The sequence below is a fragment of the Vombatus ursinus genome, unplaced genomic scaffold, assembly GCF_900497805.2.
Source record: "Vombatus ursinus unplaced genomic scaffold, bare-nosed wombat genome assembly UNPS02014959.1, whole genome shotgun sequence".
In the NCBI taxonomy this organism is placed as follows: domain Eukaryota; kingdom Metazoa; phylum Chordata; class Mammalia; order Diprotodontia; family Vombatidae; genus Vombatus; species Vombatus ursinus.
In genome coordinates, this window is record NW_020954737.1 from 2,743,581 (window position 1) to 2,766,501 (window position 22,921).

Sequence of the window (22,921 nt, forward strand, 5' to 3'; positions counted from 1 at the left end):
GTGTGTGTGTGTGTGTGCTCACAAGCATGTAAAAGGGGAACAAATAAAAATTATCCATACATGGAGGACCAGAGTCACCAACTCATCAATTTTCCCCATATCCCTCATGGTTTCTTTACCATAATAATGCATTATCATCATCATCATCAATAATGTTACTACCACTACCAATGACATATCACTTTTTTTTTTGCTATTATTGACCATGCCTCAGAAGGCATCAATTACATGTAAATAAGTGGCAAAGATGATGAATTCTTCCATAACTGTTAACATAAATTGAAAAGAGAAATAGCCTACATGGCTTTGAAAAAAGATCCTCTATGGCCTCTAAGGGAGCTCAAACCTTTCTCTACCTTTTGTGACATCCCTGCTCCATTATCTCACCTAGGAGCCACCACATGGAGCACAAATCTGAAGTCCAGATTATGGCCTTTTGTCAGGAAAACATGGCCTGCTCTCTCTGATTTTCTTTTTCCTGCTGCATTTAATTCTTCTTGGAGTTTAGGCCAGCTTTCTTTATAAGGCTCCAGAGAGAGAAGGTTGTTGTCAAAGTGAAGATTACAAGGAATGGAGTTGACAGTAACATTGGTCTTTAAGACAAAACCAATACCTTGTTAAAAATCTAATCACACCAACAATTTTGCAAGACTTACAAACTATGATCAATACAATGACCAATTTGATTCCAGAGAATTCATGAGGAAAAATGCTACATACTTACAGAGATGGATTCAGAGGGCAGAATGAGACATAAATTGTTGGGATCATGGTTAATGTGAGAATTTATTTTGCTTGATAGTATATTTGTTACAAAGGGTTTTGTTTTTTCTTTTTGAATAGAAGAAGGGGGGAAGGGAAGAAGAAAAGGCTGATTTTTGTTCATTGAAAAAATAAAATTTAATTAAAATAATGATTTACAATTGAAATTATTGAATTATTGAAACAAGCTACTGAAATATTTAAAAGGTAGGAAATACACAATAGAAATGGGGGTGGGGAATCTCATCATATTAATCAATATTTATTGAGTATGTACTATGTTCAAAAATGTTAAGGATGCAAAGAGGAAGTTCCTGCCCTCAAAAAGCTGACCATATAGGTAGAGAGACAAGATCTACATTTGAAAAATTAAATTGGATTTACATAACAGTTCAAGACAAAACTATTGTAGGCTATAGGAATTTGTAGAAGCATCCACCTATTTATTTCACAGAAATTCTGCAAATAAATTTGTATTCTAGTAGCATACTGCTTACGATTCATGTAAGGTTGGGTAAGTCACTTAACTTAATTTTCTCATCTGAACAATAAGGCATATTGGCCTAGATCAGGGGTTTTTAACCTTTTTTTATGTCACAGATCCTTTTGGCAGTCTAATGAAACCTACAGATCCCTTCTCAAAATGTTTTAAGTGGATATAAAAATACATATAATCACCAAGGAAACTAATTATATTGAAATCATTTATCAAAAATTTTTTAAAAAGTTTGCAGACCTCAGGTTGAGAACCCCTGGCCTAGACAATATTCATGCTTCTAGCTCTAAATGCTACCATCTCCTGATCCCACTGCATACTAGGCGTGTATAAAACCAATAGGAGGCCATTTCAATAATCCAGACACTGAACACTAATATTCTGTAGTTGTGTGGTAGCAGCAGGAATGGAAAGAAAAGGTGGATGCAAGAGACATTTTCAAGGAAGAATCAATAAAAATTGTTAATTACTTGGACTTGGGGAGCAAGGTAGAAGTCAAAGATGACCCTTAAGTTTACAAACAAGTAAATGTGAGAACAGTGGTACCATGAAATGAAACAGGAAGTTAGGAGGGAGAGCTGCTTGGAGAAAACATTAATTTTTTACAATCAATTTATCAGGTCTTTTGTGATGGCCAAAGAAGTGGGTGAGATTCTTAGGGAGTCTAAATTACCCCAATTTAATGGGGGTAAGATTGGTACTTGTATACAAGAAAAGATAGTGAGAAGATTTGGATGGGATTAAGGAGTGGTAAGTAGCCTGGGGTGGGCCAGGTGCAGACAATGAAAGGAGTTAAGTGGTTTGGGCTAAATCAAGAGAGCCATAGTGAAAGGGCAGTGTGTTGTGAAGCAACCTTATTTGCTGCAGCTTAATTTAGTTTCAGTTTGGATTGGCTCAGAAATGACACAGAGTCCCAGGTTTTATAAATATATATAATATATATATATATACATACACATATACACATATACATGTATAGTATTTATTATTAAAACAATAATAAAGGTAAGTAAGTGATAGTATAGGTCTCGGTAAGTAAGCAATAATATTATAAGTGTCAATAGTTAACATAAGTCTCAATCAGTAAGTCACAATCATTATCAAATCTTAGTACAATCGATTATTGCCATTAGGGGAATCATCTATTGGATCACATGACTGGGGAGTCCTGGGATCAGCCTCCAGAGTCCTAACAGGAAGCCTGGATGATGAGTCCTTACCACAGGGAGACTCCAAAGATGGCTCAGGACTACCCACTTTTTTTGTAATTCCTTCTAACAAAGAAGGCAGTTTGCCAAATAAATGCATGATCAGTGGAAAAGGAGCTGTTTTCAAAACATCCTTGAGAGCATTCCTGTTTATGAATATTCCATTCCTGAAGGGGTGGCTGGCCCCTCCTGGGAGCAAATACCATAAATAGTCCTTCAACATCTAGCTAGGAATAAGATGAACATAAAAAAGAGTCAGGGTCAAATTGTAGGCATACTGAGCAAGGTCAGAATGTCTTTTTGAATTCATTCATCACAGACAAGTTAAAAGGATTATTATCTAGGTAGAAATGTGTGGAACATTCAGGAGCTGGATAGCATTCAAAGACTTGGTCTTTTTTCTTTTAGGGGTCTAACACAAATCCCATAACCCCATCATTCCTCCCTCAAATATATGAGGCTCAAAATCTTTTGGGGCAAGGAGTGAAGGTCTCAGCTTCTGAAACTGTTTCCTGATGGCAAGTGCTATAGAGTTGCCCCTGCCTTGATGGGGTTCCAAGGAGGAGTTTGACTGGAACCAAGCATAGGCTGCATCCATGGGATGATAGGTAGACATGGGCTGGTATCCACTGTTTGGTACCAACTGTAGATGAATGGCCCATATTCTGGAAGACAAAAGTCTGACAAGCAAGTTCAATATGTAGGGCCCAAATATAAGGAGAATTACAAGATGTCAGAATGGGGGAAAACAAAGAAAGAAAGAAAGAGCCCCATTAGAATCATTCACATTTGACATGCAGGGTTATCTGATCTTGTTACTTTCTCAAAAGTTTCCACTTGAATTCCAGTTCCTTCAGGAGATTCTGATGCTATTGGTAAGTAACAACACTTTTGAGGTAGAAGTTTTCTACCCCTGGGTTCAATGAATTTGCCAGAGACTAACTTTTACTCTAATTATAAGAAAAGACTTATGAGGATATTTAAGTAATGACTAGGCCAAATAGGTTGCCTCCCTCTAAAAAAAACTGATTGCACCAAAATTCTCTTCCCCAAACCAAATTGAAGAAGTTTCTGATTTAATTTCAGTAATTAATAGTAATACCCAATTACTAAGGAGTTAAGGATATAGAAAGGAATATAATTTTAGGCTAAATAGCTTAGATCTTAAACACACATTTTATTATCCCAGCCTTAGTCTATGGGATAATAATTCCCATGACTATACCGACAGGCACATGACAAGTCTGAATACTAATTTACTAACCATTTGCTCTGATTATAGAAATTTACTATAAAAGGTTAAAACAGGGGAAGGATTTGTCAATTTCACCTCATGGCCAGACTCAGGAATAGTCAGCCAGCTAGGTAACGTTCCTTTTCAAAGAAATGCAATGGGAAAACTGAGCCAGGAGGATCCTATCTTAGACTGAGGCTGAGATTGTCTTCTTAGCTTTTCCAGCTGCAGACCTCCACCTGTATCACATTCTCTCTGAGTAACTTGTGGCATTTCTCTCAGATGGTGGATTAGTCAATACTGATTATTGATGGATTATTACTATCCGTTTGCCAACTCAAAATAAAATCATTTACAATCTCCTGAGCTTTTTCCTCAAGCAGCAAATTTCACTAATCACAGCTGAGAGAAAAATTTACTAGGACTTATATCTCAAATTTAAAATTTGTCCTGGGGTAAAAGCCAATCGTTAGAGATCATTTCTATATACTTGCAAATTCTCAGCAAGCCAAGTTTGTTGTTTAGGAACTCCATAACCCAAACAAGCTTTTTTGGAAGTTTACAAAATAAGGGAGATCTACAGGGATCCCAGAGAAGGGGCTTCCTATTTATCCCATGTACTTTTAGAGCTGCTGTGGGCTATGCCTTTTGACTAGCGCTGAGGACTGCTCTGAATGGGTAGAACCAATCTGGATGAGGTTTTTACTTCATCCCCTCCTTTCCACACACACAGTAATCAATTACCAGCTTTAGGTTTTAGCATTTAAAATAATCCAAACATCTTAGTTAACAATCTTAAAATTTTCATAAGTGAGAGCCAAATTGTTCTAGCTGCAACTTCTTCAACTATAGGCTAAGGTGAACATCCAAATTATGAAAAGTTGCTTGACATAACTGATAAAAAAAGTTTACCAGTTTGAAACTTTGCCCATTGCTAATCAGATGCCTTCAATCTTGTTGAACACATTTCCAAACTACTTTACACAGAAAATCAGCATCTCATCATTAACATGTTAAAACTACAACTTTTTAAAAAGTGGGCTTATTGAGTGCAGAAGCTGGCTGACTTCTTACCTCATACTGCCTTGACCCATATCACTCTCCTCTCTCCCCACGATGCTGGGGGAGGGGGGGTGAGCAGGATGCTCTGAACCTGGGCTAAACTCCGAGGCTTTCTGAGTGGGCTCCAGGGTGTCTAGGGGCCAGGGACATTGCCAGTGGGGCCCTGATGTACTGCTGCCCTTCCCCCACTCCTTCCTTTCACCAGGTAGGGGAGGGTGAATTCGAAGATGAGATTAATCTGATCTTGGAGTAGAGGGGTTAAGAGGAAAACATGGGGCTGTTTGCAATGCAAGCACTGAAATACCCTCTTAACTCAAGGGAAGGGAGTGGGGGAAAGGAAGTGGGATTGTAAGGAGGTGTTTCAAAACTCTTAAATGATAAATCTCAAAACCTCCATAATCTAATACATTTTTAGCTGTTCTAAGTTTTCACTGTAGCCTTAGCCTGGTCAGAGTCAGAACTACAGGGAGAGGAATCTTAAGAATTTTTTAAAATTTTTTACAATTTTTCTTGGTCTTCTAGATTGTATTGAGGTCAGGCACAAAGCTTTCTTTTTCAAGGTCTTGGAGACTGAGCTTTATCCAGTTCTAACCTAGGGGTAAATATTGGGGAAGTCCCCGCTGAGTCCAGCTGGGAGGATCCAGTGGCCATAAGGCTGGAAGAGAAGGGGGATCCTGCAGGCATGGGCGTGGGAATGAGGAGTCCCTCCTTGAAGGAAGATCCTGGGGTGTAGAAAGGAGTAAATCTCATGAAACCAAAAAGAACCTCCAGTTTTCTCAGTTCCCTAGTGTCCTAAAGAATCGAGAGAATTGAGAGAATTGGGCACTGCTTCCAGGTAGGGTGTACATCCCCTATGCAGCAGAAGGTGTGCCCAGACTCATGGCCTTGAACTGAACTGCTGGACTGAAAGCTTGAGAGTGTCAGTCTTGAAAAGCATCTCCAAGACTTCCTAGATGCATGGAGAGTGATCCCAACTGCAGAGTGAGAAAGGGATATAGAGAGAAGAGGGGAGGCTTACATACCTTCTGGTCTTAGCTGGAGAAGGACCTGAGTGGGTCAGGCAATTCCTCATGCATAGGCCACCAATGTGTTGTGGTTTGGGGTGCTGGGACCCCTGAAATGCAAGGGTACAGGGGGTCTGCCTCAAAAGAATTAGACCACTCAAGCCTTTCAATCAAAGTAGTGAGTTTATTGTGGTGCCAATAGAAGTGGGTGAAATTCTTAGGGAGTCTACTCTGGAGGAAACATTATGCTTCACATTTCTACACCTGAATTACTCAAGAACCAATCATCCATTTTGCTAATTGTTTGCTAAATGAGCTTCCATTTTCCTATAATATGCAAAATCCACCCATTCATTTGAAAAATATTTATTGAATACTTTCTGCAAATATATTTGTGGGAAACTGCAAAGAGGTGGATGGACCAAAGGAATCCTCTCAAGTCATCTCTATCTTGTGATGGGTTCTGTGGGAAAGATTTAGAAGTTAGGCTTCCACAGCAGAACATGGAAATTCTGAGAGGGACTTCCAAGATCTTGCGGATAGTCCCTCAACCAATCAGAAAGTGCTCGAACACTTCGCAAAACCACAACTTCCTTAAGACAGAGCCCTAGAGGTTAAACCGGTTGCAACAGTTTGGGGTTAAGGACCGAGCAAAGGCTTTTCTCCACTGTTCTTGCTTAATGAGCTTATTGAATATTAACTGACACACCCTGAGGGCGGAGATAGTCGCCATTTTTTTTTAACATGGGACGTATGACTGGGAGGAGTAAACATGACAAGGAATAACATGGGATGGGCAGTTCAGGAAGAGTATAACCCCAATGAGCTGGTCCAATCTCAGCCCAAATGGGAGGAGTAGGGATTTTTTTTTTACTAAGCATTTAAAAGCTGGCTCTGCTTCTATATCAGCACACATGTGGCGTACTAGGTTGCAATGTGCCCACTTCTCGTGAGAACCATAATAAAGGCTTTCCTTCACACACTCCTGTGGTAAACTTTTGTTTCAGACCTTTTTAACAGTTCCAGTTTTCTCAATAGGCTTCTCTTTCCCCAATACTGAATTATTCACATTTAAAAGAAAATATCAGGTGTCAAAACTATCAGTCTATAGGAAGATGTAGAAGCATCCAAACAATGTTTGAAGAAAATGGTGGTGAAAGTAACTTGTTTCCTTTACTAAGTAACAGATATAAATGGAAAAAAAGAAAAAGAAAAAAAGAGACTAGGGAGACTTACAAGCAGGAACCAGGAAGAGATTTCTACACCAATACCCTACTAGGGATTTATCTGCTTCCAGTCCTTCCTGGTCTACATCTCTTAGAAGTGGGTGGGATGTTGGTGATGATGTTGCAGCATTGTTTGTGGCAGAAAGGAAATCTACCAGCTGGTCTACCCTTCTCTCCTGCCACGATGATTATAGCAGAAGAGACAGGAAGAATGTGCTTGACAATTAGGTGACAGATAAGAAAATATGGAGATTGCTTCTTATATTTAATTGACAGAGAAGAAATCACAGAAGCACAGGCTTAAAGATTTGAAACTACAAGGTTGTTTGGGGTGGAGGAAGACAGGTAGGCAGCTCTAGCAACAAATCCATTCTGATGGTTTACAGTAAGGTACACTTCCCTCCATTGTGAGGTAGGACCTTGTTATACAAGGCCAATGTGCTGCTTAGATTTATTTAGCTGTAATTATTTGTTATAAGGTAAGATTTTAATAGGGTAGTCAGTGGGAGGAGTTTCACTTGACAAATTCTTATTGAACACGTTCTGGAAATAAAGGGTGCTAAGCTCCCATTAATGAGTGAGGTTACATTTGGGGGCCTCAAGGGAAAAAGTTTTTAAAATGTCCCCCCAACTCAATCTAAGACAAAATACAAAACAAAACAAAACAAAACTCAGTTCACCATCTGTTTATCTCTCTGGCTGGGGCCCCCATATGCATTGGATGAATATGCTATTTATGCTTTATGAGTAATGTACTTTCATAATTATCTTCCAAATACTGCATAAGTCCTTTACATGTATCTTGATGCTTTTAAATAAAATATAGATATGATAGAGTATGGTATGTAGAACATATCTTCAGAAATATAAAAGCAAAAAAGAAAGCAAGCTGGAAGGAAGGATAGCCTCTAAGCAAGGGGTGGCCTCTCCTTGCAAAATCTGGGAAGATCCTGCTTGTGGAAGAGAGAAGAATGAAGGAAAAGGTAGAAAGAAAAGAGAACAAAGAAAAGAGTAGACAGAGTGAAAGACACTGAAGTAGAAATGAGGAGCAATGATGAGAATTCAGAGGAAAGGAGAGAAAGGAAAAAAAAAACAAGCAGAAAATATGAGAGTGGAGAGTAAAGCCAGGGAAGAGGAGGTAGAGGGAGACAGAAAGGCTGCTGGACATAGGGAGAAGGTGGCCTATTTAGTGTACAGTAATGTTATACAGTTTTTTTGTGCCAAGCCACCTACTTCTGCATTCACAGTACTAGGACAGCAATTATAAGGCATGAAAATATGAAATATATTTAAGAAATATATTTATCTTCCCCTTGACTTAAAATAAGAGGTCTCAGGTTGTACATAGTGAATCAAGTAATCTATCAACAACCATTTATTAAGTGCCTGTTATGTGTCAGGCAGTATGCTAAGTGCTGAGGCTAGAAAGAAAGGTGAAACATCCATCCCTTATCTTAAGATGTTTACATTCTAAGGGGAAACAGCAGGTAAATAACTAGGTATGTAAAATAATATAGTAGAATAAACACATTTAGGATAGGTAGAAATATTGAAATATATGTATAAATGCATATTATATACATGTACATACATGTATACACATACATATCTACATATATACATAGATGTGTGTGTACATGTATATATCTGTTTATCCATATTTATCTATATCTTTTTAGAGAGACAGAAGTGACAGTGGATAGGTGACAGTAAATGGAGCACTGGGCCTGGAGTCAGAGAGACCTGAGTTCAAATATAGCCTCATACACTAACTCATTGTGATGCCGGAGAAGTCTCTTAAATTCTGTCTGTCTCAATTTCTTCAATTGTAAAATGGGGATAATAATAGCACCTACTCTCAGGGTTGTTGTGAGGGTAAAATGGTATATTTTTAAAATGCTTTGTAAACCTTAAAGCCTTATATAAATGCTAAGCTAACAATGAATGGCAATCTCCAGCAAAGTGATTATCCAAGTGATGCAGGGGGTCAATATATTTAAGCTTTACTTTGATGAAACCTTGATGCAAAATCCTTAGGAAAGGATTAAAATGCAAGATACTTATAAGATTTTCAAGTTGACTGAATCACCAAGTTACAGACTGATTGCAGTCTGTGTGAGGTACCATTTGGTATGGTACCTCACAAGGTTGTTGTGAAGGCCAAAATAAATATATATGCAATGTGTTTTGAAAACTATATAAAATATACATAATTTATAGTCATATAAAATGCTCTAAATCATTATTGATTAGAGAAATGCAGATTAAAACAACCTTGAGATATCATTTCACACCTACTAGATTGGCTAAAATGATAGAAGGAGAAAGTGATAACTGTTGGAGAGGATGTGGATTAATTGGGACATTAATTCATGGTTTGTGGAATTGTAAAATGATCCAACCATTTTGGAGAGCAATCTGGAATTATGCCCAAAGAGTTATTAAACTGTCTATACCCTTTGACCCAGCAATACCACTACTTGGTATATTTCCAAAGATGATTAGGAAAAAGGAAAAGAACCTATATCTCCTAAAATGTTTATAGCAACTCTCCTTGTGGTGGCAAAAACCTGGAAATTGCAGGGATGTCCATCAATTGGGGAATGGCTGAACAAGTTGTGGTATATATTTGTAATGGAATACTACTATGCTGTAAGAAATCGGTGAGCTCAATGGTTTTTAGAAAATCACAGAAAGACTTGCACTGAATGATGAAGAGTGAAATGAGCAGAACCAAGAGAACATTGAATGCAGTAACAGCAATATTGTTTTGAGAAGGACTTTGAGTGAATAAGTTATTTTGGTTATTATCAATACCCAAATTAACTATAAAGGACTTATGAAGATGCTATCTGCAATGAGAGAAAGAACTGATGAATAAAAGTATGTATAGAATAATTTTACATGTGTATGTGTGTATTTGTGTCTAATTGTAGCCATCTCTAGGGTGGGGTAGTGGGGAAGGAAGAAAAAAAAGAAAAAGTTTACATAATAATTTTGTATATTTGAAAGGAATAGCAAATTGTGCATAGTAGATTTGCAGTTTCATGTACAATCATCTTTTTTATTGTGCTGTTATGAAAATGCTTGTTTTATTCCACAAATTAAAAATAAGATTAAAAAATGTCAGATACTCTTAATATTTTTTACTATACACCCAGTGATTCCATTCAAGTACAGGTTACATAGCTCCAAAAAGTAATTGACCAATTCTCCATTAGCAAAATGACTTAGTGAATTATCAACATGCCAAAATAATTGTTTATCTTATTATAATTATATAAATATAAAGTATAGTTTAAAAAACACTTTCCTGAAAATAATTATTTGGGAGTAGGTACTTCAAGCCCTAGTATCCCTATTTTGTAAGTGAGGATTATTATATTCAAAGAAGTTTAAGTGACTTAAATTTCTTGCCTCTATCCTTGCAGGATTAGACCTGTTCATGGCTCTCTAACCTGTTCTACCAGCATATTCCTCTTTTTCTCTTGTGGGGTGAGCAGTTTCTGTGTTGCCTGTAGTTCTAAAAACTTCTACCTGGCAGTTAGAAATAATTGTTATAATAGATACTGAGGAATGATCACTGTGACCCCAGCAGAACACTCAGTTGAACTAACAACTCCTATGTAATTCTGGAAATAATTAGTGTGGGACATCTGCATGGATATATTCAGCTTCCACACACTCAGAACAGTAGAATTCTAAACTCAGGCTAAGCTTGTATTAACTTTACTAAGGTAAGGCCAGTGCAGGAGGTTTATATGATTCCAGGGGAATCAAACTACTTCAATTTCAAAATTACCTTGAGCGATGTTGAAGTGATATCCACCTCAGCATCATGGATATCTCCCTTCATTAACAAGATGCTCGTATCTTCTCTAGTTTGGATAGAGGCCAGCACATTTCCATATTTGATTTTTTCCCCCTGAGGTTTTTTCCCCTGGTGTTCTGATTGTATACAGGGTACTGAATTTTTACCAGGAAAAAATCTTTAAAGACATTTTTCACAGCTTTGGAAAGAGCTTGAAATGTCTCCTCAGATGAATCTACAAGATGAATCTGTTTCAACCTCTGTTTATTTTTGGGGTCCTGGAAATTTTCCTTCATGGACAGGATGATGGTCTCTGCACATTCTTTTAAGGGGAAGCCAAAGATCCCAGAGCTAAGAGCTGGGATGGCTATTGAAGTGTACCCATAAAATCCAGTCAGATAAAGACACTCTGTGATAGCAGTTTTTAGTAGCTAAACATATCTGTGAGCTTGTTCTTGCTTCCACTGGGGGCCAACAGCATGAATCATTTGGTGAAATGGGAGCTGTCCAGCAGCTGAGACAACAGCGCAGCTAACCTGGATTGTCTAGTCACTGTCCCTCTGTAGTTCTGGGGCTGCTGCTTTTGGGAGTTCATTTGCCAGGCTTCCAAAGTGCTTTAGGTCCTCATTTGCTGCATTCACTACCACATCTGCTGAGAACTGGGTTAAGTCACTTTCCTGAACAGTTAATAAGATGCCAGATTGTAAAGTCATCTTGCAATGGACCTTCTGCCCATTAGCACTGCCCCCCACTGCTCTTGTCTCCATCTTCTTGTAGCCAAATTGAATAACTATATTTCCTTTTTGCTTACATTTTATAAACCTCTTCTCTGTCTTTGAATAAGGATTTGGCCTCTGGCTTAAGAATGCTAAAATTTCTAATGTGTCTTAAATTTAGTGTTTGTTTAACCATGGCCACTCCTCTTGTCACTTCTCCTTTTGGACCAGTCAGTGAAATGCCTCTTTGGTTTTTGCCTCTGAGTTTTGAAATTGACCTTCACATTTTTCATCCTCAGCTCATGCCAGATTTGCTTATTTTCGATCTTCACATACTGGATGATTGCTAAAGAAATCATAGCAACAAATTTTTGTATTTTTGTGTTTTTTTTTCTATGAATTCACAAAGCAGCTGGCAGCTTTCACATACTGGGCTAATACAACCAGCAATCATTATCTTAACTCCAGTGTCTGAATTTTGCTGTTCTATTATTACAGTCTTTGAGGAGCAATCATATTTCTTATTTAAATTGCCAGTGAATGTTTCCCACTGACAATCATTAAAAATCCTGCTGTGCCAGGTTGATGCACTTGAAGTCCAAGGCTTTCTTCATATATTTTTCAGCTTCTGTAAGAACTTGGGGAGAGGAACCAACCAGGATAACTACTTCACCCTCCACTTTGTAAACAGCAGGAATATTCTCAGCTCCAAAAAGAGATTCAGAGAATATCTCACAGTTTACCTGCTGTAGAAACTGAACAATCTGAGGAGGAACTTGGAGAGATTTCTGAGCCAAGCTCTGTAGCCTTCTCCAGAATTTCACTCTTTGTTTTGTACACATCAACCAATCCACTCAGCCAAATACTCTTTGTGAGGGCATTGTAAATGACTCCTAGTTCTGAGTAATCCTTGTGGACAGTCTTCTCTAACCTGTTGTTGTATAAAATGGAAAACCTTCCAGGACACACAGTCAAGTTCTTTCTTATACTTTGTTTTTTCCCTTTCTATTTTTGGATGGCCCTTTATATCAGAGTCCTCGTTTGTTGTTCAGCTTTTTGCACATCTTCCAGTCTCCTTACTCTGATCAGTGTCTCCTGAAGCTTATCAAACTCAGTCAAAATGCTGTTATTTTCTATGCTGTCTTTGATAGTTTCCCACACCACTGGGTCTACATTATACTTCCTAACCTGGTATTCAGACATGACACAAGAGAATCTCATGGAAACATCCTTATTCCATGTCTTGATTATGTTGCTCTTTGTTCTTCGTTGGCAGACTGAGGTGGCTGAAGGACTGAGTATAATTTCTGACATTTTACAATTGAGTCTTGACCATGTTAGCTCACAAAGACAGCTCTCCATGGTGCTAGTTATCTCTCCAATTACTTGATTATCTTTCTGTAAGAACTTCAATAGATAAGGCTCCATTGGTATTGTTAAGGGCTCTGGCAGATTCACTTGTGGTTTTGCCTTTCCATATAAAACAGTGCCTAAAGTAGGGAAATGGGACTGCTGTGGAAGAGAAACTTCTTTGTTAGTATGATGTCAACTACTAAAAAAGGCTGGGGGGAAGGGATAAAATTAAAAAACTGAAAAAAATCTTTAAAATAAAATTTCAATAAGCAAAAAAATTAGAAAATGACTCATTGAAGAAGTGTTTTATTTAATTAAACCAGTGGGTCAAAAAGCAATTATTAAGCACCTACTATATTCCAGACACTATAATAATCTATGCGGATACACAGAAAAAAAAACAGTCCTTACCCTCAAGCAATTAACAGACTGATAGGGAGAGAACATGAAAACAACTACATACAAACAAGCTACACAAAGGACACATTGGAGATAATCAACTGATTCTTCAAAGACATTTGCATGGAGGAAGATTTTGAAAGGCTTCCTATTGAATGTAGGATATTATCTGTGGCTTCAAGGAAGTAAAAGAAGACAGAATTCTAGGCATAAAAAGAGTCATTGAAAATGCTCAGAATCTGGAGACAGAGTTATCTTATTTTAGGAACAGTAAAGTGGTCAGTGTCACTGGATTGCAGAATCTTGTGGGTGAGTAAACTATAAGATGGCTGGAAAAGTTGGAGGAGGCCAGGTTATGAAGGGCTTTAAAATGCAAGAAGATTTTATATTTTATCCTGAGGTGATTGACAGGAAATCTCTGGAGTTAATTGAATGGGGCAGGGGAGTGACATGGTCAAATGTGCACTTTGAGAAAATGAATTTGATGAGTAATGGAAGATAGACCAGAGTGGGGAGAGATTTGTAGTAAATAAAACAATTAGCAGTCTATTTCAATAAGCCAGGCATGGGGTGATGATTACAATACATTGGTGTTGTTGCAGTGTCAGAGGAGAGAAAAGAGTTTATAAGAGAATTGATTCCAAAGGCAGAAATGATAGTATATTACAAATGATTGGATATGGGGTTGTGAGAGAGCAAGGAGCTGAGGATAAGACCTAGGTTGTGAGCCTGCATGACTGAGATGATGGTTATATCCTTAACAGTAATAGAGAAGTTTGGAAGAGGGGACAACTTAAGGTAACCAGAGAATGAGTTCAGTTTTAGACACTTTGAATTTAAGATACCTCTGGGAATCTAGTTTCAAATGTCCAATAGGCAGTTGGAGTTGCTAGACTTGAGATCAGGAAAGAGATTAGGGCTGGACAAACAGATCTGAGAATCATCTGCATGGAGATGATAATTGAATCTGCAGGAATTGATGAAATCATCTAATGAAAAGCTATAGATAAAGAAGAGAAGAGGGCCCAGGACAGATCCTTGGGTGATACCCACTGTGAGTGGGAATGATCTAAATGAAGATAGATCTAAGAAGACTGAGAATGAGTAGTCAGACAAGTAGCAGGAGAATCAGAATAGAGCCACTTCATGAAAAGTTAGAGAAAAAAGGGAATCGTAGAGAAGATGATAAATGGTATCAATGGCTGCAGAGATGTCAAGAAGTGAAAAGACTGAGAAAAGACCTTTAGTTTTGGCAATAAAGCTATCACTGTTAACTTTGGAGAGAGCAGTTTCAGTTGAAAAATGAGACCAGAAGCTAAACTACTGTAGAGTTAAAAAGAGAGTGAAAGGAAAGGAATTGGAGGCATTGATTGATGAGTGTAGTCACAAAAATAAGAGAAATAATAAGAGTTGATAGCAAAATTCGAAAGACTGATAAGTGAGGGTTTTTTTTTGAGGAATTGGAAGACCTGAGCATGTTTGTAGGCAGTAGACAGGGAAAGATTGAAGATAAGTTAAAACATGTGAATGATAGAGGAGGCAATATGTTGGAGAAGATGGGATAGAATTGGATCACTTGTGCATGTAGAGAGGATTGCTTTGGTAAGGGGAAGTGCCATCACTTCACATCGTGAAGGATGATATAGTTGGAAAAGGCACCTCCATGATGTGAGATGAAGGAGAGGAGAAAGGAAAAAGTTCTTCATGATTAGCCTCATTTTTTTTCACAGTGAAATATGAGGTTAGGTTTCAACTGAGAGTTTAGGCAGAGGGAAATCTGTGGGAGGTTTAAAGAGGAATGAGAAGATTTGGAAAAGTAACTGTAGCAAGTAGAATAGTGAGTTTATTAATGAGATATAAATGGATTGCCTTGCTGTAGTGAGAGCCCAGATGATCTTATTTAACATAGATATGGAGTAGACCCAGTTACCATGGTTCATGATTTTATTCAATAGCATGTAAGTCAGAGTAAAGGCAAAAGGAGTAATCCAAGACTCAGATTTGGCAAGGCAAAACTGGTGATAGGATAAGGGGTCAAGGGACTCAAGAGAAGAAAACAGTGTAGAGTTGAACTGGTTCACCAAGATATCAAGATGGGGAAGGGAGGAGTGTACAGCCAGTGCAGGGGTGATGGCCAGGAAAACAACTGAAGGGTCAAAGGATTGGAGGTCATGGCAAGGATGAATAATAGGGTTTGAGATTTCAAGGCAGGAGGAGAACAGGCAAGGTAATATGACAGTTTATGAACATGAAAGTGGTGCATTTGTGGGTAATGATAAGATCAACAATATGTCCATCTCTGTTTGTAGCTGAGGTGAGGTGGAGGAGTCAATCATGGGAAATGAGTATGTTGAGGATCTGGGAGATTAAAGTGTTTGAAAGATAATCAATGTGCATATTGTTGTCCCCTAATATGAAACCAAGGGGTGGTGAGAAGAGAAAGACTTTTATCTAGGCCCTAAACACATTGAGGAAAGAATGGAAGTGTCTTGGAGGTTGTTAGACAAGAGCTATCAGAATTTTGATTGAGTGATAGATGCGGATTGAGTGTACTTCAAAGAAGGAGAGTGATGTGGTAGAGAGAGACCTTAGAAATGGCAATGGGGAGCAAGGAGTATCCCAACTCTCCCACCTCCACTTCAGGGAGAATAAGCAAAATTGCAATCAGTGCCAGAAACGGTGATCAGGGAGGCTGTGATACCAGGAAGGAGCTGATTCTCAGTGGGTGTGAGAAGAAGTGAAAAAGGAAAAGGCTTAAGATGAAAACTAGTACCTTACCTATGGAACAGGCATTCCAATGGAAGGGGTGGTAGCTTTACAGTCAAGCATTGGTGAAGGTGGTTTGAAGGGAATGTCAAGAAGCTAGTGGATAGTGGAGGATGGGGAATGGGGTTGGAATAATAACAACTGGAGGTACAAAATCACTGAGAAGGGGAAAATATGACTGAGTGGGAGTTTATTAATCATTGAGGAATAAGCTCAGATAGTTTGTTAACATCCCCAGGGGTTTGGCATGAGGGCAGTTTCCTCTCAGGGTGTTAGATACCTCATATGAGGAGAATGAAGAAGAAGCTGATAGAATGAAATCATGTTCCTCTCTTTCCCCTGCAGGCAAGCCAGTCCAGGAGCATGATGGAATATTAAAGAAGTTGTCTTCTATACAGAAAGAAAATCTTGCCATCACTTATACTTAAATCCAAATTGATTACTGTTCATTTTACACAAGGCACCCTGAGGGAGAGACAGAAGTCAGTATGTGCCAGGCAAGTCAAACTACCATTACCACCTTGAACAGTATCTCCTCAGACGCTGATGGAGAAAGCCTAGGACCCTGAACCCAGCAGCCTTGGGATTAACCATGCCTCCAGCCCAGCTCAGTGCCCTCAGTCATCATCCTGGGAACTGACTTGTGAAGATACTGCCTGGCAACTGTTCCTGCAGGGGTGACAGTCACAACTACTGAAGACCTAGAAAAGAAGGTTCTTACCCCAAAGTCCTTGGTATCATCAAATGGTTTGATATCAGAAACTGATTTTTTTTATCATCGAAATGGTATTAAAGAAGAGAAATTAATATCGGTTTTGTGGCTACACATTAAGGACCATGAGACTTTACCTGACTTGTAGCTGAAACTTTCTGTATGTGTTTTCTCCCCCATTTGATTGTGAGTTCCTTGAACAGGGACCTTCTTACTTTCCTATTTGTATGCTCTGCACTTAGTATAGTGCTTTGCACATACCAAAGGTTAATAAATGCTTTATTCGTGAATTCACTCTTGTACATTTGCAATTGCTGTTGTTCAGTCATTTTGGTTGTGTCCAACTTTTTGTGACCCCATTTGGGGTTTTCTTGGCCTAAAGACACGGAAGTGGTTTGCCATTTCTTTCTCCAACTCATTTTATAGATGAGAAAACTTAGGTAAACAGGTTTAAGTGACTCGCCCAGGGTCACACAGCTAGGAAGTCTCAGAGGCCAGATTTGAACTCAGAAAGATGAGTTTTCCTGAAGACTCCAGACCCAGCAGTTCATCCACTGGGCCACCTAGCTGTCATTAATATAGCCTTACAGGGTGGGTGTGCAGGGGATGTATTACTATTGGTTCTCCTCTTCCCCTCAGGGGAAGTAGTGTTGATGTAGTCTGAGACAAATGCCAACTTTCTATGAATTTCTGCAACATCCAATAGATGGATGTTCCCTAGATAGATGCCAGGGAAATTGATAACAACTAACTACTGAGCAGTTTTAGTACTTTTGGTCTTGCTAAGGCATTTCTCATATGTTAGGCCCCAGATGTTCCCTACTCTAGTGAAATCATAGAAATATGCTTAAATATCTATGTAGTCACCTTATAGGATTAATGTGAGGTACAGATGCCATAACAACCATAAAGGGTAATTTTTTTTTTAGGCAATTGGGGTTAAGTGACTTGCCCAGGGTCACACAGCTAGTAAGTGTCAAGTGTTTGGTCTGAGGCTGGATTTGAACTCAGGTCCTCCTGACTTCAGGGTTGGTGCTCTATTCATTATGCCACCTAGCTGCCCCCATAAAGGGTAATATTAAAGTAAGCTATTATGATCAAGTGAAAAGAGCATTTGCTCTGTAGTTTGAGGGTCTGGGTTCAAATCCCACCTCTGACATGTACTGCCTTTGTGACCTTGGGCAAATCACTTAACCTCGCTGAGTCATAATTTCCTTACATTTAAAATGAAGGCATTAAACTAGATGATGGTTGAGGACTGGTCCACATCTAGATCTATGATCCCATGAATTTCTAGAACCTATGATAAAGACAGAAACACTTTTAAAAAAAACAAGATAAAATGAACAATAGATATAATTACCGTTGCATGTACCGAACTGAATCAGGGCTGAATTCTCCTTCAGAAAATATTGGTTACTGGTCCTTCTCTGCTTGGGTTTTCAAAGAAAAGAGTGATGTCATATTCATTAACAGCTGGGGGTACCTCTTCCACTAGAATGGTTCTTATCATATCACAGAAATCTTAAGTTTTCCCATCCCATGGTTCTGGGTACAAATAGTAATAAATTCCTTTATATCTGCAAAGAAAAAATGAAACAATTATGATTATATCCTAAGCCTTAGGTTGTGGTAGAAAAAAATGAAAAACCATTACACCAAAGGATCAAAGCTAAGCAAGCTCAGTAATAAATGGTAGATTTTATTTTATTTTTTTAAAAATTAATTTATTTATTTTTAGTTTTTAACATTCACTTACATAAGCTTTTGAGTTTTAAATTTTTTCTACCTCCCTCTCCTCTCCCCTCCCCAAGACAGCATGCAATCTGATATAAACTCTACATATACATTCTTATTAAACACATTTTCACATAAATCATGTTGTAATTAGAAAAATTAGAACATACGGGAGGAACCACAAGAAAGAAAAAACAAAACAAAACAAAAAAAGAGAGAACAAATAGTATGCTTTGATCTGTATTCAGACTCCATAGTTTTTTTCTGGATGTGGATAGCATTTTCCATCATGAGTCTTTTGGAGTTGTCTTATATCCTTGCATTGCTGAGAAGAGCTAAGTCTATCAAAGTTAGTCATTGCACAATGTGGCTATTACTGTGTACAGTGTTCTGATTCTGCTCAATTCACTCAGCATCAGTTCATATAAGTCTTTCCAGGTTTTTCTGATGTCTGCCTGCTCATCATTTCTTACAGCACAATAGTATTTTATTACATTCGTATACCACAACTTGTTCAGCCATTCTTCAATTGATAGGCATCCCTTCAATTTCCAATTCTTTGCCACTACAAAAAGAGCTGCTATAAATATTTTTGTACATGTGGGTCCCCATTTTTATGATCTCTTTGGGATACAGACTTAGTAGTGGTATTGCTGGATCAAAGAGTATGCACATTTTTATAGCCCTTTGAGTATAGTTCCAAATTGCTCTTGGTTGGATCAGTTCACAACTCCACCAACAATGCATTAGTGTTCCAATTTTCCTACTCTTCTCCAGCATTTATAATTTTCCTGTTTTGTCATGTTAGCCAATCTGATAGGTGTTATGTGGTACCTAAAAGGTGTTTCATTTGCATTTCTCCAATCAGTAGCAATTTAAAGCATTTTTTCATATGATTATTGATAGCTTTAATTTTTTCATCTGAAAACTGCCTGTTCACATCCTTTGACCATTTATCAATTGGAGAATGACTTGTATTCTTATCAATTTGACTCAGTTTTCTATATAGTTTGGAAATGAAGCCTTTTTTAGGGGCACTGGTTGTAAAAATTCTTTCCCAATTTTCTGCTTCCCTCCTAATCTTGGTTGCATTGGCTCTGTTTGTGCAAAAACTTTTCAATTTAATATAATCAAAATTATCCATTTTGCATTTAGTAATGTTCTCTATCTCCTCTTTGGTCATAAATTCTTCTGTTCTTTATAAATCTGACAGGTAAACTATCCCTTGTTCTCCTAGTTTGCTTATAGTATCAGTCTTTATATCTGAATCGTATACACATTCCGAGTTTATTTTGGCATATGGTGTAAGATGTTGGTCTATGCCCAGTTTCTGCCACACCCTTTTCCAGTTTTCCCAGTATTTGTCAAATACTAAGTTATTATTTCCAGAAGCTGGGGTCTTTGGGTTTATCAAATAGTAGATTACTATAGTCATTGACTACTGTGTCTTGCATACTTAACCTATTCCACTCATCCACCACTCTATTTCTTAGCCAGTATCAAGCAGTTTTGATGATTGCTGCTTTATAATACAATTTAAGATCTGATATGGCTAGGCCACCTTCCTTAGCATTTCTTTTCATTAATTAATTGATATTCTGGACCTTTTGTTTTTCCAGATGAATTTTGTTATTATTTTTTCTAGCTCTATAAAATAATTTTTGGTAGTTTGATGGGTATGGCACTGAATATATAATTAATTAAGGTAGAATTGTCATTTTTATTATATTAGCTCAGCCTACCCATGAGCAACTGATGTTTTTCCAATAATTTAGATCTGACTTTATTTGTATGAAATGTGCTTTGTAATTGTGTTCATATGGTTTCTGATTTTGTTTTGGTAGGTAGACTCCCAAATATTTTATAATGTCTACAGTAACTTTAAATGGTATTTATCTTTCTATCTCTTGCTGTTGGGCTTTGTTAGTAATATATAGAAATGCCAATGATTTATGTGGGCTTATTTTATATCCTGCAACTTTGCTAAATTTGTTTATTATTTCAAGTAGTTTTTTAGTTGATTCTCTAAGTATATCATCTGCAAATAGTGATAGCTCAGCTTTTTCTTTGCCTATGCTCATTCCTTCAATTTCTTTTTCTTCTCTTATTGATAAAGCTAACATTTCTAGTAGCATATTGAATAACAGCGGTGATAATGGACATCCTTTTTTTTTTTTTACCCCAGATCTTATTGAAAATGCTTCTAGCTTATCCCCATTACATATGCTTGCTGATGTTTTCAGGTAGATGCTACTTATCATTTTAATTAGAAGACTCCATTGATTCCTATGCTCTCTAGTGCTTTTAAGAGGAATGGGTATTGTATTTTGTCAAAAGTTTTTTCTGAATATATTGAGATAATCATATGGTTTCTGTTAGTTTTGTTGTTGATATGATCAATTATACTGATAATTTTCCTAATATTGAACCAGCCCTGCATTCCTGGTATGAATCCTACCTGGTCATAGTGTATTATTCTCCTAATAAGTTGCTGTAATCTCTTTGCTAATATTTTATTTAAAAAATTTTGCATCCATAATCATTAGGGAAATTGATCTATAATTTTCTTTTTTTTTGTTTTGACTCTTTCCGGTGTAGGTATCAGTACCATATTTGTACCATAAAAAGTATTTGGTAGGACTCCTTCTACACCTATTTTCCCAAATGGTCTATACAGCATTGAAATTAGTTGTTCTTTAAATGTTTGATAGAATTCGCTTGTAAATCCGTCTGGCCATGGAGATTTTTTTTCCTAGGGAGTTCATTGATGGCTTGTAAATTTCGTTTTCTCAGATGGAGTTTTTAAAGTATTTTGCTTCCTCTTCTGTTAATCTGGGCAATTTATATTTTTGTAAATATTCATCTATTTCACTAAGATTGTCAAATTTATTGGTATATAGTCGAGCAAAATAGCTCCAAATTATTGTTTTAATTTCCTCTTCATTCGTGGTGAATTCACCCTTTTCATTTTTGATACTGATAATTTAGTTTTCTTTTTTTTTGTTTAATCAAATTAACCAAAGGTTTATCTTTTTTTCATAAAACCAGCTCTTAGTTTCATTTATTAGTTCAATAGTTTTCTTAATTTCAGTTTTATTAATCTGTCCCTTGGTTTTCAGTATTTCTAATTTGGTATTTAATTGGGGATTTTTAATTTGTTCTTTTTCTAACTTTTTTTAGTTGCATGCCCAATTCATTGATCTCCTCTTTGTTTCTTTTATTCATGTAAGCATTTAGAGATATAAAACTTCTTCTAAGAACTGCTTTCACTGCATCCCATAGGTTTTGGCATGTTGTCTCATTATTGTCATTCTCTTGGATGAAGTTATTGATTGTTTCTATGATTTGTTGTTTGACCCACTCATTCTTTTGTATTAGATTATTTAGTTTCCAATTAATTTTTAGTCTGCTTTCCATGGCCCTTTATTACATATAATTTTTATTGCATCATGATATGAAAAGGGTGCATTTAATATTTCTGCCTTTCTGCATTGGATTGTGATGTTTTTATGCCCTAGTACATGGTCAATTTTTGTGTAGGTTCCATGTACTGCCAAGAAAAAAGATATATTCCTTTCTATCCCCATTCAATTTTCTCCAGAGGTCTATGTTATCCAACTTTTCTAAAATTCTATTCACCTCTAACTTCTTTTTTGTTTATTTTGTGGTTAGATTTATCTAGTTCAGAGAGGGGGAGGTTGAGGTCCCCCACTAGTATGGTTTTTCTATTTATTTCTTCCTGTAGCTCCCTGAACTTCTCCTCCAAGAATTTGGATGCTATATACTTGGTGCATATATGTTTAGTAATGATATTACTTCATTGTCTATTTTGCCTTTTAGCAGGATATAGTTTATTCCTTATCTCTTTTAATTAGATCTATTTTTGCTTTTGCTTTGTCTGAGATCAGGATTACTACCCCTGCTTTTTTTTTTTTTTACTTCAGCTGAAGCATAATATATTCTCTCCAGTCTTTTAACTTTACCCTCTTTTTCAAATGTGTTTCTTGTAAACAACATATTGTAGGATTATAGTTTTTAATCCATTCTGCTGTCTGCTTCCATTTTATGGGAGAGTTCATCCCATTCACATTCACAGTTATGATTTCTATCTTTGTCTTTCTCTCTATCCTTTTCCCCCCATTTATGTTTTTCTTTCTCCTTTCTTCCTTTCCTTCCTCAAAAGAATTTTGCTTTTGACCACTGTGTCCCTTAATCTTCCCTCCTTTCTATCAGCCCACCCCCTTTTCTTTCCCCTTTCCCCTCTTACTGCCTATATGGCAAGTTAGATTTCTAAACCTAACTGAGTATGTTATTCCCTCCTTGAGCCAAATCTGATGAGACTAAGGTTCAAACAATGCTCACCTCCTTCTCTTCTTTCCCTCTACTGTAATATGTCTTTGTACCTCTTCATGTGATATTATTTACTTTTTTCTGC

At 37.2% G+C, this 22,921-nt stretch overlaps 1 pseudogene; it reads right to left on the bottom strand.

Moving 5' to 3' along the window:
• Nucleotides 1-18,262, bottom strand: part of LOC114030358 — a 38,947-nt pseudogene extending 20,685 nt beyond the window's left edge.
• Nucleotides 18,263-22,921: the final 4,659 nt, after the last annotated feature.